Source organism: Pseudophryne corroboree, chromosome 2 (genome assembly GCF_028390025.1).
Source record: "Pseudophryne corroboree isolate aPseCor3 chromosome 2, aPseCor3.hap2, whole genome shotgun sequence".
NCBI lineage: Eukaryota > Metazoa > Chordata > Amphibia > Anura > Myobatrachidae > Pseudophryne > Pseudophryne corroboree.
In genome coordinates this window covers 296,486,312-296,501,844 of record NC_086445.1, presented here as the reverse complement: position 1 = coordinate 296,501,844, position 15,533 = coordinate 296,486,312, and positions in this window count along the sequence as shown.

Genomic DNA, 15,533 nt, shown 5'->3' with positions numbered 1-15,533 from the left:
TGCCGGCAGAAAGGAGGGGGCCCGAATGGAGGGGCTGCACACGGGCCTTCTCCTATCTTAAAAGTGCCCTTGGTACCTACAGTATTGTAATATGAACTCTCACGCTGCATGCAGCAGCACGCAGATGCTGATCTGTCTGTATTTCTGGAGTCTGGACTAGGACCTCTACCTCACGCAGTCACCGGAGGCTCTGCACCAGTAAAAGTTTACACTTATCATCTACACATAACTAATATGGGACAAACTGCATCCCGTATTGAATCAATATGGGACATACCTGTAGGTTTTCTTAAATTTTTTTCCTGTCCCTTATCTAAAAGGATATATAATTTTGCAGATAACTAATAGAGGGTCTATACATGAAGCAGTGAAAAGTGTGGAGAAGTGAGCCAGTGGAGAAATTGCCCATGGCAACCAATCAGCATTGAAGTAACATTTATAGTTTGCATACTATACAATTGTATGGAGCAGCTGATTGGTTGCCATGGGCAACTTCTCCACAGGCTCACTTCTCCACACTTTTCACTGCCTCATGAATAGACCCCATAGTTTTTACTGTTGTGATATAAAATACTGTCCTGTGTGGTATCAAACTACAGCGTTCCCTCTTGTAGATTTTTCTCTGAGGCACTCAAGCTGTAATTATTGTATACTGTACCACCATCCCTGCTTTACAATTCCATTATTTTTTGTGGAGATGAAAACTAATATATTTTAGTTGCTGTTATACTCTTATATAATATCATGAGTCAGAATTAAGCTGCTGCCATGCACTATACTACAGTGTTGTAAAACAGTATGAATTGGGCTGGTTGTAAAGACAGCTAATATAAAATTGCAGTATCATCTACAGTATTTGCAACTATCCTGCAGAAACTTGGATTTCTTAATACATCTTAAGGTGATACCTGAATGCTAATGCCTCAGTTAAACTCTGTAGATAGTTTGATGGAGTGGTGCGTTCACACAGTACATGTTTACCAACTGAAAGAGCAGGAGCATCTGTGTCTATGTTTAGTTTTCTGTTACGCTTCTTATTGCAATTCATTTAACTGCTCTGCGTTTCAAGCTAGGTGACAGAAATGCAAACACAACATGAAATAGACCAGCCGCACTGAAATAACTGAACTGTGGTCTCAATTTAGATACAGCTGTTTTGGTTCTCTAGATAGCTGTAATTTAAAATGGACTGTCAACCAGAAGATCCTCTAAAATTCATAGGGCAGAGAATTTGTCACATCTTGGACAATTTTATTCATTGCCATTGAACTTGTATACTAAAGCAAGTCACTACACACTAGCCCCAAAGATATTTGGGCTACATGCTATCTGAAAATAGATAAAGCACGTGCAACAACATATAATATTTCTTCAACTAAAATGGGTTATACCATGCTTTCTTAGCAAAACACATTCAATTAAGAAGACTCAACAGCCTTATGCATAGTTAAACACCCATCCATTTCGTTTTACATCTATTTATATTTCTGCATTTTTACATTCGCTGCTTATAATAATGGATGTGTCTGCCTCACTAAACTATGTGTGCTATTATCATATTTCAAATTTGTTATCATTAAAGTTTCATGTTGTCAGATTTAGGATGTTTTAGGCAATTGTAGCTAACAGGTATACAGCTTAGTCTCTTTTATCTGATCATCCAATTTTAATGTCAAACTAGAGAAACTCTACAATATTTCAGATTTGTAAAATGTGTATACTGTCCTGATATTTCGATTGCATATATCCAGAAATGTGCAGCATTTGCACGTAAAGTAAAAACAAACACCCATTTGTATGTACCAACCTGTGTTAAAGAATAATGGAAGAAAACTTCTGTCATATAATAACGAGCAGAATTAATGTACCGATTGATTTTTTAACACTAACTGTTAAGAGTTCCTGCAACGTATACTTTCCCCTGTGCTGAAGGACTGTCATTTAGACCATTTGGATTGATTCTGACTGATGTTTAAAAATAATGCAAAAGTGTAGCAGGGTCTGATTGATTCAGTGACTGCCTATGATAAATTTACTTGCCACTGCCAATAAATATCAATCTACAATCACTTGTCATGCATTTCATTTATTTATTTTGCTGTGCTGGCTTGATAAGAAGCTTCATAGATTACAGTTGGGACTTTAATACAGTAATCTATCTAAGATTTTATTAAACTACTGTACACAAGCTGTGAAATCAGGTATGACTCTGCCTATTTACAGAACATCAATATGAAGCTGAACTAGAAAATGGACACAATGCTTAATTATGCTGTGGTTGGATGCTTGCTTCATCCTATTGGTCCTGTTACATATTTTATGTAGTTGTTGCTAAGCATGTACTGCGTATCTTGATGCTAAAGAAAGACATGAGATAATGACCAAGTCTTCCCCTTTCATAAAGGATTTATGCAGTTGTTCCTTTAAAAGCAGAAAATGGACTGCTTGCAGCAAGACTTCATTTTCTAATTATGTTACGTGAAGCCACAAGAAAGTGTTTTTTTATAGCAGCTATGGGTATTAAAATACATGTTAAAAGTAACCCTTGCATTTACAATGTATATTGAACATTAAGTGATCCAAGCAGTTTCCGTCCTTTGGAAACAGATTAGTTATATTACTCTGTATGCACTCAGGCAATAACAGGAAGGTTTAATGAACTTCTTGATGGGCAGAAACAAGTCTTCCAAGGATGAATTCCAGGATATTTGCCATCAGAAGCTACAATAGCATTTTCATGGTTTGGATGTGCTTATACCTAAATCAGGTGATTGGCTACAGTATATTGCTGTATCATCCCTTTATGTCTTCCCCCCTCCCCTCTTTAGAATGTAAGCTCTCATGAGTAGGGCCCTCTTTCCTCATGTGCTTACCATTTCTTACTTTAATAATCCTTGACTGCCCCAAATCCTGCGGTTTTCAGCCACCCTGATATTTATTTCAGTGTCATCTGCTTATGTAGCTATGTTTAGTTACCCTGTACTTGTCCTATATTGTCTTCAACTGTAAATCATTGTTTTCCTGTTTTGATCATTGCTTATATACTCTGTAATTGGGCGCTGCGGAACACTTGTGGTGCCATATAAATAAAGTATAATAATAATAATAATAATAATAATAATAATAATAAGTATTGTAGTATAGGGCATGTTAGAGAGTAGCCAGGGTTGCAATTAAGAGGAATAAGTGGTGTATCTATGATGGGCGCAAGGTGTGTGGTGCACATAGGCACCTGGGTCCAGGAGGCCCCACACACCCTGTACCCATTTAATTATACTCACTGCTCCATCGGCCTTGCACTGGCTGCAGATCTGCAAATATCACTCTGAAAATGTCTGCCATGGCCATTTTCTGATGATTTGCACATACGCAATAGAGATGTCCCTCAGGCGTCATGTTCCTGGAGACCTGCTCATGTGCAGTTGACTCTGGCATAATGCCAGAGTCTACTGCACCACCGGAGGGGAGGAGGCCCAATAGGAGCCTGCACACAGGCACCCTCTTCTATTAAAGCACCTCTGAAAGGAATACTGACTGGCTATGTGCAATCCATAACTAATAGTTCACATGTTGGCAGCAGTGATAGAGGAATTGAGGCATTGGACACATATATACACATACAATATATAGGTACAGATGTACTAGGCCTTGGAGAGTGATACATAGAAGAGAGATAAACTACCTACCAATCAGCTCCTAACTGTCATTTTTAAAACACAGGGGTATATATACAGTACTAAGCCTTGGTGAGAGATTTAGTATCAGCCAATCTAGTCCTAACTGCCATGTTACAGGTAGTTTTGAAAGATGACAATGAGGAGCTGGTTGGTTAGTACTTTAACTCTCACTGCTTTATCTCTCTCCAAGGGTTAGCACATATACCCCACAGTCAGTAATATGACAGGAGCTGATTGGTTAGTACTTTATCTCTCTCTACTTTATCACTCTCAAGGGATTAATACATCTGCCCCATACACACTTGCACGCGCACACACACACACACACACACACACACACACACACAGACACACACACACACACACACACACACACACACACACACACACACACACGATATACAGATGAGTCTTAGCTCTTCTTTGCAGCTATTCGTATCAAACACAACTAGTTTGCCACAATAAGCATGTCTGTGGATGTGCGTGGGCATTGTGCACACATCCGCGATCCGTAGGATCACATTGGTGTATACTCTCCTTTGAATGGTTCGCAGCCTGCCCCGGCTAGTCAAAATTGCAACTAGTACACACATGTGTCCCGTTTGCAGCAAAGATGAGGTACATATCTATTTTTATATATATACTGTATATACTAGCTGAATACCCGTGGTTCACTACGGAATTTCAAGTATATCCGTGCGTATAACATTAATTTTGATGGACTTCCTGGTAAACTAATTAGACTTACACAGGACATGCTTACCCCACCGCTGCCAATCTTTGTCAGGCTGCATCTCTGGACGGGCCTTCCCAGGATTGATGATGTCAAAAGGCTGGCGTTCTGCCAATCTTTGTCAGGCTGCATCTCTGGACGGGCCTTCCCAGGATTGATGATGTCAAAAGGCTGGCGTTGAGGAGAATAATCCGCCTCTTTCTCTGCCCCATCCCGCCTCTGATGCTGCCCTGCTCAGTGCTGTAAATGCTGGGACAACAGGCCAAGCTCCACACGCTGTATGTTCAATATGTAAGGTTTGCAGGGATCAGCTGACTCTATTACAAAGGGCCCTAGTTCTCCTTGCTTACCTCCTCACTCTACTTAGGGCTCCTCCTTTGAGGTAAAAAGGTAAAGATTTTCGCACAACACTTGGAGAGATGTCGGTACCCTTTACACAGCAGATAAGCAGTTGCTGACTGTCAAGTTTTCCTTTAATGCATTTAAGAGTTAAAATATCTACATTATGTCTGCTTTCCTCCTATTGCTGTCTGAGAGGTACGGCCATGTTTAGTTGAAGTGACAGGTTAACCTCTGATAATTGAGACACTATCCTCCCCTGACTGGAAATAGGTTGGTTAAGTACTTATATCTGAAATCTATATATATAAAAGGTAAATACCACTGACTCATCACAAAATCTCCTGAACCATAAGGCTGCATTTTTCTTGCCAGTGGCAGTATTAGAGCAGTCCATTATTCAAATAGGGGAGCCACACTCAGCAATGTCTAGGATCAGATCATTGTGTCCTCCCACTTCCGCAACTTGGTATCGCCGGCACCATGCATTCTTTATAGCCCTGGCTGGGTGGGTTGTCTAAACTGTCCTCTGTGAGGGGGGCATTATCTCACCCCTTTTAACCCCTTTGTGGGTGGAATTTAAAAAAATCCCATGATAGTGGGTGCCTACATCACAAAAACAAGCTACTATTCAAATGTCAAGTTTCTAGTTCTTATGGTTCATATACTGTTTATATATTTATATATACTGTACACACATTATCTATCTATCTATCTATCTATCTATCTATCTATCTATCTATCTATCTATCTATCTATCTTTGTATCTATCTACGTAATAAGCTCTCCACAAAATAAACAACACAAGTTTTTATATATAAATCTCACATGTCATATCAGCAGTCGACATTTTGGTTTCTCAGGACCTTTGCCAAGACATAAATAACTTTCCAAAAGATACAGCAATATAGCATCAAAAGAATCCAAGGTAAAAACAGCCACCTACCTGGGGATTCTTATGTATTATCACCAATATACCTATTAGTGTCCAAAGACCACCAAAACTCTGAATGTGCTCTACTGTGGAACACAGACATGCAGTCAATGAAAGTATCAATACCCAAAGCAAACAAAACCTCTGCAGATGGGGTTCAACCAGTGGTTTTGTTTTGTAGCCCAAATGCGATGAAAAGCATATTGCTTTCATGCTTTTGTCTCCATATTTATCAATCCGCATGATCAATTTTCAATAATTTGCTGTTCAATTCCTGTGTTCCTGAGGCGTTTCACCTAATTTGCAGCAGAAAGCAATGGCGTACAGACATGTTTCTGCTTCTGTAGCCCATACAATATAATGTACATTCTACTGTTTATTCAGAGGCTATCTGAATTGGTCCCTGATTCAGATTATCTGTAATTTGATGCACGGTTGCCCATCTGCCATCTCTCCATGCCGCTGGAGCATCCAGTAGCCGGTTATGACCACAGGCCTTATGCTCGGACCCAGTTATTTTTCTGATGGCACACTCTGTGTACACTTTGTTAACTGCTACTTACAGTTAATATTGTATTGTGTTGTTCCAAAAGAATCCCCCCTCCCCAGTAAACCATGGGTTAATACATGCTTGCTAATACAGAATTATTGGGTTTCTCTACGGGTAAATCCTATGACTAATTGGTCTCCCCACTAAATGTTCTATTGTGTAAGGTCTACGTTTTTATTGGCTGGTGCTGAAATAGTTTTGAATTTAGAGATACCCATAATAAGTTACTTGTTCAAATAACAGATACATTTTGGTAGACAACAGTGTTATCTATTTGAATGTGATTTAAAACAATTTTGTTTTTAATTTACCAATGGATAATTGTTGAAACAATAGCCAAACGTCAAGAGTAATGCAATGCAAATAATGAAAGTATTTCTACAATATACATAAAAATCTCAAATCTTGTTGCAAACACAGGGATCTACCTGAAAAAAAAAATGCATTGTGAAAAAGTCTGTATCTAAGTGCTAGTGGCAAGGTTGAATTTTTAACACAGACAGAATTCCTTAGCGGATCTAGAAGAAGTAAATTATCAATATTTATGCATACAAGGTAGTGCTCATCTGCGATTGCTCCCAGCCATGACAATAAACACTTTCAGCAGGTGTCCCAGAAGTCTCTGGACTGCCTATTATTATTTTTATGTGGCTACATGCTATTACCATATTGTTTAAGGCCAGAGAGCTATTTCATCCAGATGCACAGACTTTGCAATTGCAGGAGTTCTGTTAAAAGAATTGTAAAAATGATGAATATTGTATAAAATGTTGAAATATTTTACAGAACAAAACCAGTGTGCTAAATGACAGACAGCCAACAGAGGTTATTAGAATATAAGTCATATCTTTAAGCCAATTTTAACAAATAGTCAAGTTAACACATTAAAAATACTGTAGAAATAATGATTTTCCAGTTATTGCTGTTGGTTGCAGTATGTGAAAACACTTATTACAACAACAAATGAATGGTAATGCTGAGATAGGTATGTGTGGTGTATTACAGCAATATAGAATAGTGTTGAGTGGGTTCATTTATTTCTGTATAAAGCATAACTTCACTATATTACCCTGGTAAATGTTTGCCACACAAAAATATTTGATTTCCATTACAATAAATGCATTTGAAAATAAAGCTACAATATTGTATGCTGCTTGCCTTAGGGACTAAAATATTCCATATGTGTGGTTAGATGCTTTCCCATGTTTACTGAATGTGAGTGTAATGTACAAATAAAGTGTACAGTACCTTTCCTATGGGGCGGTCTTCTGTTTGCCGGCGGCTGGGTTCCCGACGACCAGCATACCGGCGCCGGAATCCAGACCACCGGCATACTGACCGCCGGCATACCAATCGCCGGCATACCGATCGCTGGCATACTGACTGCCGGCATGCTGACCGCCGGCATACCGTCATTTTTTCTCCCTCTTGTGGGTCCACGACCCCCCTGGAGGGAGAATAGACAGCGTGGCGAGTGCAGCGAGCCCGCAAGAGGCTCATTTGCGCTCGCCCAGCTGTCGGTATACTGGTGGTCGGGATTCCAGCGCCGGTATGCTGGTCGCCGGGAGCCCGGCCGCCGGCATACCCTACTACACCCTTCCTATAAAGGTGTTGCACTATTGTGGCTATCTTTCTGTTTGCGTTTAAGAGCTATAATATTAGTGAGGATCAGCCTACCTAATTGGGATGCTGTAAAGGAGTGTTTGTTTCCTTCCTAATATTAATTTAATATTCTTCAAGCAAATATATTATTTTATAATTTAATACCTTCTCATAATTAATAACTAATTATATACCTTTTAATAACTTACAAGGTTATAATATATCTTTAAATTCATTAGGATAATTCTATTCAAGAAAGACTGCACACAATTTTTTTTACATAAATAATTGATCTTCAATAAAGTTCACATATAACAGTATTTGTCCATTGTATATAATCAGAGAGAGAGAGAGAGAGAGAGAGAGAGAGAGAGAGAGAGAGAGAGAGAGAGAGATTTTGATTAGGGCAGTTCACTATTCCATTTCTATGTAATATACAGTATCCATAGCTGCAGTCATCCTTTTCACATATTTAACTATGCTTTAGAATTTGACGGCAGATAAGAACCACTTGGCCCATCTAGTCTAGTCTAGTCTATGCCATTATCACTTTTTCCTTTACTACCCATTTGTGTGTTTCTGTATAGAAGGGAGAGAGAGAGAGAGAGAGAGAGAGAGAGAGAGAGAGAGAGAGAGAGAGAGAGAGAGAGACTAACATCTACAGTGGTGATTGAAGCTGCATCTTGAGAATATGTCTTGCAAAATGTCCAATGAAGAGTCAGATGCAGTAATCAAAGAAAATGAGGCTTGATGATAATTTATATACCCTTTACTCAGAATGCACTTATTCAGGTGGTGGGCAGTGACCTTCCCCCCATTACACACTGCCTGCAACAATGGGTCACATCTCTTGTGCTAATGTGTCCATTCTGACTGAGCTGGTTTCCTGCCACATCATGTTAGTTTGAATTTAGCTGGCTTCCTGTGCAGTGAACATGCTGTGTGAGGTGGTCATCCCATTTTTTGATAGGGTATGTTTTATTTGTCTGTGTAACAAAAAGCCATGGCCCTGTTCTTTTTATATGCTAATGGGCTTAGGTTATCTGGCTTCTCTAGACAGATAATGCTATGTAATACCACACTAGAATAAAATACAACTAAAATGCTGGAATACACTGTAACATAAATATCCTGTAACAATACTTAAAAGAAGGAAAAATAATATTGCTAAGCTGTGAACTGTGCTGAAAATAATTTTCAAGGTTGTATCGACAGTAAGAGTTTTTTTTATCCTATTAACGTGGTTTGGACGTTGGACTTGAACACATCACCATAATACCTATATGCTATCTGCATAAGCGCCACTGTGATACAGCTTTTCAATGGTAATAGAAAGAGGTTATCGGTTGGGAAGAGAGGTGGAAGTCATTGTTATAGCAAAAATAACAAGCAGGATAATGGTAGATGAGGTCCCAGATTAGGTCCCAGATTTAGACAGGAGATGAACAGGTGAGGGTGTTTTATATGAGAGTGAGGAGTTTGAATTGGCTTCTATACTGTAGGTGGAAATGAGCCAGTAAAGTGGCAGAGAGGCGAGACAGAAGCCGAAAGATGAACTGGGCGGTAGCATTAATAATAGATTGGAACAGATAGAAAGTTGTATAAAAGGAGGTTGCCATAGTCTAGTAAGGAGAGTAACAGTGAATGGATGAGGGTCTTTGTTGGCTCAATGGTAAGAATGGGTTTAATCCTGGAGATCTTATTAAAGTAGAACCAATAAAAATGGGATATGATCTGAATGTGGGTGTCACGATCCAGGTAATTAGTCACCACTTTTTACCTTCTAAGTGCCTCCTGAGACTGGCCCTGCGTTCCAAGCCTGGATTCCACCTGCGTTGTCTGCGTGCAGTGCGCTGCACAACATTTCCTCAGTCTCCCCTCAGTGGTCCCGGCAGCGATGTTATGGCAACTACACAGCAAGTTCCTTCTGTCACAGTGAATGGCGTCTCCTGCCCTCTACAGCATCCGCCACTCCACCACCATTACTACAGATCCCCACATGTTAGTTCAAACAGACTTTCCCTCCAGAACCAAACATGGGTGCAGCCATGTTTGGAATCATCACATGTTACTTCACAGCCTCTCTGCTGCACTATGGACTCTGCCTGATAGCTCAGCCAATACCTGCTTCCCAGCTGGTATAAATATCCTGCATCAAGACTGCCTAATCGTTAGTGCTTTGGTTGTCTTTCCCAGTGATACATGTCTCTTCTGTCTGTGGTTGTTCCAGCTTGTGCTTCCAGGTACAGTATTCCAACTCCTGTGACCTTGCTCCACTTAAAGAGACCCCACACCAGTTTCAATCCTGCGGTGCTGCCTGACTCCAGCAATGTTCCTACACTGTCCTTTGTGATCTGCAATGAATCATCACCGGCTTCCAGCTTTCAGCGTTGTCCAGTATCGCTTCCAGCTTCCAGCGTTGTTCCAGCATCACTCCTAATTATCATTGGTGTATCTACATCGCTCTCCATAAGCCAGTGATTCTTCACTGTCTTCCAGCTCTCAGCGGCTTTCCAATATCGCTTCCAGCTTCCAGCGGTGTTCGTGTATCACTTCAGCTCTCAGCAGTGTTCCTGCATCACCTCCAACTCTCAGCAGTGCTCAAGTATCGCTATCCGTTCCTTGCGGTGTTCCAGCATTGTTCCATCCATCAGCTGTTTCTCAACATCGAACCACAGTTCATCATCGGTACTCACCATAAGACTCTAACATCACCGGTGAGTTCTGCTGCACCTTTCCATCTGGATCGGTTCCACCCGGCATGCCTGGCAGTTCTCCTGTGTTCTTTTCAACCTCTGTGCATCCACTTCAACTCCAGCTTCCAAAGTATCATCTGCTGATCAGTACCTGCTCGTTTCCCTCTACAGTGGTTAGCTGTGGCTAACAGACATTACATCTTGGGTCTAGCAGAGACTTTATTACCAACTCATTCTATATGGTTACAGTATCTTTCTACCACTGCGCTAAGGAACTGTACTGTTATTTTCATTGCACAATCTACCGTTGAATTATCTGAACTGCCTAGGTTTATACGAACTGTGTGTTTAAATAAACAGACTTTTATTTTACCATGCTGTCCTCATCACGCCTTCGGGCTTTGGTGCCTAAACCTCTGCATGTCTAAGAACCCTATTCAACCATCCCGGTTCAAGTTCACATCCGCCCCTACACCTGAGGCTTCCCTAGGTCAGCCTCAGCCCTCAGTTGTGACAGTGGGGTTTGAAGGAACATGTGAAGTCCAACTTGTGGGATAGAAGAGATTGTGATGTTATCAAAGGAGTGAGTAGGAGGGAGGTGAGGGCACTCAGGTGGGTGGGAAGATGATGAGCACATTCTCAGACCCAGGACCTGATTTAGAGTTAGATGGATATCTCTGCATGAACGCAAATAGCGAGTTTGGCAGCACGGATGGTGTAATGGTTAGCATTACTCCCTAACAGCAATAAGGTCATGGGTTCGATTACCACCATGGTCTTAACTGTGTGGCATTTGTTTATTCTCCCCGTGCTTGTGTGGGTTTCCTCAGGTACTCCGGTTTCCTCCCTCAATCCAAATATATACTGGTAGGTTGATTGGCTCTAGCAAAATGAACTCTAGCGTGAATATGTTTGTGTACATGTGGTAGGGAAAATAGACTGTAAGCTCCACTGGGGCAGGGACTGATGTTAAATAGTCTTTGTAAAGCGCTGGAGAATATGTGTGTGCTATATAAATAACTGGTAACAATAATAATAAACTGAACTGTACCAAATTAATGAACAAACCAACCAACCAACCAACCATATAAATATACCAGCACATATATGCAATACTAAACAAAACAATGCATTTACTATAGACAGCCAGACTCACTAGTCTTCTCTTGGAACTGGAGTTTAAATACAGTGCTCAGACTGAAAGATTTTTCTTCTAAATTAACATCCTACAGAGCCATAGACTATTGTTGCCTGAGGATGCATTGTAACTCCTTCCTGGCCCACTACTCCTCTGATGTTTTTCCAGAGTGCCACTTTGGACTCTGGACCAAGCGTGAAGAAGTCTGAAGGACTCTGTTCTGTATATCATCTTGTGAGACATTATACATAGTTCTTTGACAATGGCAGCAAAATAATTAAGATCAGTTGCAGCAAAATACTGCCTGCCTGATCCTATCTGTGGGGACACCTCATGTGTGGGCCCTGTGACCTGTAATAGACAGAATACATTTAAAAACATTGAGTTAAGGTAATGCAAGTAGAGTGTGCAAGTCACTACAAATACAACAACATACATGGTTTAGCATTTCTGTAAACGGACTATAGTCCAACAGGGAAATTAATTTAAGTCAATGCACAATGAAAGTTAAGCACCTAGTCAATTTAAAAATAACCTAAGTGTTTCATGGCAGAGATACTGTACAGTATGTTTCAGGAGACTGGGTAACCAGCAGTGTGGAGGTTTCTCCCCTGGTGCTGCTTTGCTGTCATTTATGGCAAACACCCAGATCCACAAGACCTGCAGTGATTTCAGATGAAAGCAAAAAGACAGCTCTGATATTCTCAGCACCCCCAGCTTGTAAGAGTAATATTGTATGCTGAGGATTGCTCTTACCATTTAGATTACAAGGACAAATTCAAATGAATTAATGTGAGTGTAATATTTACCTTTTACTATTTCAACAATGCAATATTTATTGGCAGTATTGCACTATGAGCCTATCTCAAAGGACCTGATGTTTGGTACTTTGCGTATGCACCGGATCCTTACTGCGCATTGAATGCACTACAGCTGCGGAGGTCAAGAGAAGGAAATTTGCAGCCATTTTCAAAATAGAGGTGTGTTCCATCCATTTTGTTGGTGTGTAAAGCCATGATCTCTGTCAGAAGATGGAGACTTCCTGGCTTCTTGGTTGGAGCTGTGGCAGTAGGCTTGCGTGACCACATGGGTTACTCAACCTGCTGATGGTGTCGCAGGTGATCTGATGCTGCATCCTAGGATACAGTGTGGATGCAGTAATGCATGTAGGAGACAACTCTTACTGCATTGCCATATCAGATCCAAGGAAGCAACAGATTGAAAAGATAAGATTAGTTTTGTCACAAAATTTTTCTTCACTAAAACACAGTTGCAGGAGACTTAAGTGATTTTCCTTTTATTTTTTTTCATCTGTCTAACTGACAAGAGTTAATAACCATGCCCAGGGTTGATAACACACCACTGGTACGTGATAAATAGCTAATTCACATAGACCCATGCATCCAATCTACCTAATCCAGCACCGGCACAAAGTGAAGGACCTAAACAAAGTATTTATATATCCTAAGACTAAGGACACCTCGGTATCCCATTTAGGAGCATGGCCCACCCAGCAACAGAACAGCAAGCACGTCCCCTCTCCCCCAGGAGAGTCGAGCGGTCAGGTAAAAGCTAATCACATCCGGAAGCTGCTATTCATAACAGGACAGCAGCCCTGGAGGTGAGAAGGCTCCCTGGCGTCTCAGTTAGCATACCAGAAATTGAGGGCGCTGACGTGAGAGCCCTACAACAACAGCTAGCGGGACATGGACCAGGGACCGGAGAGAGCACACTGTATACCATCGGAAGGGTAAGTTGTGCACTTGTGGGAGGACGGGATACCCCAGAACACAGTAACCCCACCAGTTTTATTTTTATTTTTATACATTTTTGTTTCATTCACTTTTTTGTATTTTTTTATTTTTGGTATTTTTAGACGATTTTATACTATTAACATCCTCACAGCTATCACTACAATTACAGATCTGTTAATTATTGGACAGGTAACACCGACTTCCTTATTATACCCATGATATTCACTTCTGGGTTAATTATATACAGACTAGTATCATAAATTAACCTTATTTTGTAGTGTGACTTAGTAGCCATTTTGTACACACAAACTGGCATTTGAACTCTATATGGCTACTTTGTATATTTAAACCAGCATCACTACTCAGTTTCATTCTGAACTGTGACATATTAGCCACTACAAAAAGTTACTAATTTTCAGTTACACCATTTATTGTTACTTTTTATTCATTTTAGAATGGTATGAACCATTGCTGCAATGATTTTTCATTAAACATTAATTCTTTCACACCTTTTATTTCTTGGAGAGCGCTAGAACCCACACTCTTAAGCACATAGATGTTATAATACAGACCATCTCTCTTTAAAGGAAATTAACAAACTATTGCCTTGGGTCAGAGGACACTTGCAGGGGTGCCTTTGATTGGAGGTCTAGGATCAATTCAAATTATTTATGTAATAGGCAAAACCAGTGCTGGTGGCTGCTAATCATAACATATGTGGATAAACAGAAGCAAATCTCACCACATAACTGAACCTGAGGATGACATATAAACACAATTGACTCAATTTATATGTTATTCTAAATTTCTCAATAAGAAACTTCTGGCATAGGGGTGCTATGAAAAAATTTGTATACTCTAGGGAGCCATGTTTAAAAAAAATTGTGAACCACTGACTTAACCCAATTAAATCAAAGACAAAATATTTGCACCTCATGAATGTTTATTGTCAGTCTGAATTTTATTTTTTACAGCACATTGCTTTCTAATGAACATTAGTTAGCCAAGATTTTTATTGACTGTGAGACATGCACAACTTTACATTGTAAATATCCATCAAGATACAGGGCCATAGCAGGTGATAATCTGCACCGGGATGACTCCACCCTAGAACATGTGATGTCATTATGTCACGTCAAAAGAACAGGGCCACCAGGAAGGAGTTGAGCTCTGCTGTGGCTCTATCTGTCATTCAAGCCAAAGGCAAGTGCCATGAGGCAGTAAAGTGCCACCTCCCTAGGCTCTGTGACCTGGGTGGGGTCACTGCACCCACCCAGGTTAAATACTGTACAGTATGTGGCCACTTATGTAAAGAGAATATCACTAAATTTGTCCACTACTCACCTGTTTTTAATTTAAATCGCAGGATCTCAAGATAACTTTTCTTTTGATATAGATAAGTTTTAAGAGCTTGCAATGTATAAGATCTGGCATATGAATATCCTTACAAAGAATTAAGGTTCAAAAAGGGTTGAGATTGCCTAAAGGATAAAAAAAGGGTCATACTAGATGGGCCAAGTGGTTCTTATCTGCCGTCAAATTCTATGTTTCAATGTTTCTATGTAAATAAAAAGGAAGGAGGATCAGTGCCTATACCCTGTCTGACATGTTGTTCTTTAGACATATTTTATACATCTGAACCACCTATATGTACAAAATCATGTGCTCTAACACCACAGGATGGAAAAATTTGTGTTGCAAATAGTAACCTCAGATGGATTACAATACATGATGAGAATAGTTACAAAAAAACCCCCAAACCCTCCAAAAAACAATCAGAATAAAACTGTAAATGTTAACTGAGGACTTTAGGTTTTTGAGTTTTAATGTTAATTTAATGGATTTTTTAATACACGTTCTGTACCTTATTTCTATGCATATCTTAGATTATTAGTTAGTAGTGCCAAGTGTTTTGAGTTGCTTTGCTGAGATAAAATGAAATAGCCATAGATGCAGTAGCAATGGCGACTACTGAGTTTATAAATGAAAAATAACAACATAAATAGTACTAAACATAATATAAATCATAATACAAATGTAATTATCTTGCAACTCTAAAAATACCTCAACTGGTCTAAATTCTAATTTAAAGTATAGTTTTACTGCACTT